The following is a 4,606-nucleotide window of genomic DNA, read 5'->3' as shown; positions in this document are numbered from 1 at the left end:
TCACCTGAGGTCAGGAGTTCAAGACCAGCCTGACCAACATGGTGAAACCCTGTCTCTACTAAAAATACAAAAATTAGCTGGGTGTTGTGGTGCATGCCTGCAGTCCCAGCTACTTGGGAGGCTAAAGAAGGAGAATCACTTGAACCCTAGAGACAGAGGTTGTAGTAAGCTGTCATCGTGCCACTGCACTCCAGCCTAGGCAACAGAGCAAGACTCCTTCTCAAAAAAAAAGAAAAAAATTTCAAAGTCAACAAACATAAACATGTGTGCATATAAATACACACACATATGCATATAGATTTAAAAACATTAGTGACAATGAATTTTTGCATATATTATCAATCTTTCCTTCTCATACTAGTCAATGACATCATTTTATATTTGTTTACTAATATACTACTGAAATAAACATTCTATCAAGGTTCTTATTATGAAAATATTTCACAGTAATACAAAATATTATTGCTTCATAGAATTCTTCTGAAAAGGATTACACAGACACAAACATAAAAGTAAATATATAATACTCATAAGTATACATGTCACAAAAAGAACATATACAATAATATATACATTGAGATATAAAAAGAACAAAATCAAGTAATAAAATCATTGCTTTACTCAGTTCTATGTTTATAGTGTTTACTTACCCAGCTGTTATTTGGAAGTTGGCCAAAGAAATCAACATTTTTCCCAACAATATAAGATTGAAACAATTTGGGACCTGTTTTACTGGTGTGTTGACTTGGCTTAATGTCTTTTTTTTTTTTTTTTTTTTTTTGAGACAGAACCTCTCTTTGTCACCCAGGCTGGAGTGCAGTGGCCTGATCTGATCTCAGCTTACTGCAGCCTCCACCTCCCAGGTTCAAGCAAGATTCTCCTGCCTCAGCCTCCCAAGTAGCTGGGACTATAGGCATTCACTACCATGCTGGCTGATTTTTGTATTTTTAGTAGAGACAGGGTTTCACCACATTGGCAAGGCTAGTCTCAAATTCCTGACCTCAAGTGATCCACCAGCCTCTGCTTCCCAAAGTGATGGGATTACAGGCATAAGCCACCACACCCAGCATTGACTTAGTGTCTTAAACCACCTAAGAAGTGTGGCATAACTGAAGCATACCTACTGTGGTTGACCACCACCAGAATAATGTTTGGTTCAAGATTTGAATTGTTATTGGGATGCTGTAGAATATCACTAATATACTACATTGGATAAGTTAGACCGAAGAAAAGGATGATGCTCCAAGGTGAAAATGAGCCAGCCTATATTACATATGTGATATTTCAAGTGTTCATCTTAGAACAGGTAAATACTAAATCCCCACCCCCACCCAAAGAGGGGCCACTCTGAGTTCCTGAGGAAGCGCTGTTTCTGATGCTCTGTGAGGCTCCCATGCACTGCAGGCTTTGAAATCAGCTTTGGAGTCCTCTTCCTCTGCAGGCACCAGCCTTATGAGTAACTGTCACTCAGATGGTGGGATCTGAGGAGAATCTGAGTCTAGTTTGCCCTACGGTCTCCCTCACAAACCTGCTTTGGTTCCTAAATTACCTCAGAATTCAGTCCAATCAGTTGGAAGCTAACGAACCTTTTAAAGGAGAGGTATCACCGTCGGCCATCCACAACCATGGATATCTGCAAAGCAGCACATGCTGTGGGAAAGATACTAACTAGACTAGTGGGAAGGTAATTAGGTTGGAGCCCCAGCACTAACTAGCCACAGGAAATCAAAATAACTGCTCTGCTTACCTAACATTGCTATCATCCACTAAGAAGTAAAAGGCTGTATTTGAGCTTAAAGAGAAAAGGGAAACCAGTAAAGGGGAAGAGAAAAGTGAAGAAAAAAGAGGGAAAAAAAGGGGGAGAAAGGGGACTGAAAGGGATTAGGGAAAAAAAGGAGGAAAAAAGGACAGGGAAAAGGGAGGAAGGAAAGGAAGGAGGAAGAAAAGAGGGTCAACAGGAGAAAATGGAAGGGGACAAGCAAAGAGAAGGGAAAGAAGTGAAGGTTGGGGGAGGAATCAAAGAAGGTAGGCTTTAAAATCTAAATTCCTTTCTGCACGTTACTCCCACCTAAAATCTGCCCTTGGGCAAATAATTTATCTGGGCTTTATGTTTTTTCCCCTCTGGGAAATGGGGATAATACCTGCCTTACAAGATTATTATAAAGATTAGCAATCATACATCCATTCAACAAATCTTTATTGAGCACCTACTATGTACCAGTCACCACTGTTCCAGGTGCTTGGGATACATCAGTGAACAAACAGGCCATGATCCCTGTCTTTGGGGAGCTCATATTCTAGTATAAGTTAAAGGATCCAGCATGGTGCCTGGCATATGTCAGACATGCAGTAGATATTGGTTAATATTTTCATCGATACCCTATAATAACATATAAGGTGTTATGAAATATAAAATATTATTATTAGCCCAAATTAATCAGATTAGCCAGATTGCATTCCTATGGAGAAATGAAACTTAGAAGAGGTAAACTTTGATGTGCAGCGTAAGAAAGGTCTGGCAAACCAGATGGTGCCTGGGAGAGAGACTGAGGTAGAGCCCTGTGTATCCCCAGGAAGGACAGCCCTGCGTCATCAGTAGGAGAAAATCGCTCTTTGACCAGAAACATCCACTGTGGACAATTAAATGAAGAGAAATAAACTACCATAATACAGATGCTCCTTGGCTTACAATAAGATTACACCCCAATAAATCCATTGTAAGTGGAAAATATCATAAATAGAAAATGCATTTAATACACCCAACTACCAAACCACATAGCTTAGCCTAGCTTACCTTAAACATGCTCAGAGTACTTAAAGCAGCATACAGTTGGGCAAAATCACCCAACACCAAGCATATTTTATAATAAAGTGTTGACTATCTCATGTAATTTATCAAATATGGTACTGAAAGTGAGAAACAGAATGGTTGCATGGGTACTCAAAGTACAGTTTCTACTGAATACATATCACTTTTACACGATCCCAAAGTTGAAAAATCATTAGTGAAACCATTAAGTAGGGGACCAACTTATTTGAGCTGCTATATTTATTTTCCTAGAACCCCAGGTTATTCTAAAGATTAATCAGGGCTGAGAAACATTGAACTAAATAATTATCATGTGAATAATTAAGAGCTACTTTGTCACATTATGTGAAGTATAAGTAGATAATTAGTGTACATGAAGAATCACCACAAACTTTGTTTGGCTAGGACAGGAACTTTTGAGTTTTTCTACTAAGCATGACATATTTGCATTGATATACTTTCTTTGTTCACTTGACTTACAGAAGGTGAGGGGGAGTGTGCAAGATGAGGCTAGACAGCGGGGCAGAATGGATCTTAAATGTGACTCACAGAGGGCTCATTCTAAGGGGAAGCCATTTAGCATTTAAACCAGAAAAAGGCATAATCTGAATACTATTCTTCTAATAGAGTTTCCAAATATTTCCTTCTCATCTGGGCTTCCTATAAATGGGCTCTTCTTTTTGTAGTTGTTTGTTTGTTTGTTTATCTGAGACACAGTCTCACTCTGTTGCCCAGGCTGGAGTACAGTGGCACAATCTCGGCTCACTGAAACCTCCGCCTCCCAGGTTCAAGCGATTCTCCTGCCCCAGCCTCCCAAGTAGCTGGGACTATAGGCGCAACCACCGTGCCAGGCTAATTTTTGCAGTTTTTAGTAGAGACAGGGTTTCACCATGTTGGCCAGGCTAGTCTCAAACTCCTGACCTCAGGTGATCCACCTGCCTCGGCCTCCCAAAGTGCTGGGATTACAGGCATGAGCCACAACGCCAGGCTGGGCTCTTCTATTAATCTCTAAATTGGTATGTTTCTCTCATTTTTAATTTTATCTAGAAGCTATCTTTTAATTGGAATGGGTAAAAGTTTCTTGAGTAATACCCCACAAACACAGGCAACCAAAGAAAAAATGAACAAATGGGATCACATCAAGTTAAAAAGCTTCTTCACAGCAAAGGAAACAATCAACAAAGTAAAGAGACAACCCACAGAAAGATAGAAAATATTTGTAAACTACCCATCTGACAAGGGATTAATAACCAGAATATATAAGGAGCTAAACTCTGTAGGAAAAAAAAAAAACTCTAAGTATCTGATTTCAAAATGGGCAAAAGACCTGAATAGGTATTTCTCAAAAGAAGACATACAAATGGCAAACAAGTATATGAAAATGTACTCAACATTACTGATCATCAGAGAAATGCAAATGAAAACTACAATGAGATATTATCTCACCCCAGTTGAAATGACTTTTATCCAAAAGACAGGCAATAACAAATGCTGGTGAGGATGTGGAAAAAACGGAACCCTCATACACTGTTGGTGGGAATGTAAATTAGCATAACCACTGTGAGAACACTTTTAGGGTTCCTCAAAAAACTGAAAATAGAGCTACCATACAATCCACCCATCCCATTCCTAGATATATATCCAAAAGAAAGGAAATCAGTATATCAAAGAAATATCTGCACTCCCATGTTTATTGCAGCACCATTCACAATAACCAAGATTTGGAAGCAACCTAAGTGTCCATCAACAGATGAATGGTTAAAGAAAATGCACTATATACATAAATACAAAACAGAG

This window comes from Macaca fascicularis, chromosome 7, assembly GCF_037993035.2.
Source record: "Macaca fascicularis isolate 582-1 chromosome 7, T2T-MFA8v1.1".
NCBI classification, from domain to species: domain Eukaryota; kingdom Metazoa; phylum Chordata; class Mammalia; order Primates; family Cercopithecidae; genus Macaca; species Macaca fascicularis.
Note: the sequence above shows the minus strand (reverse complement) of the source record.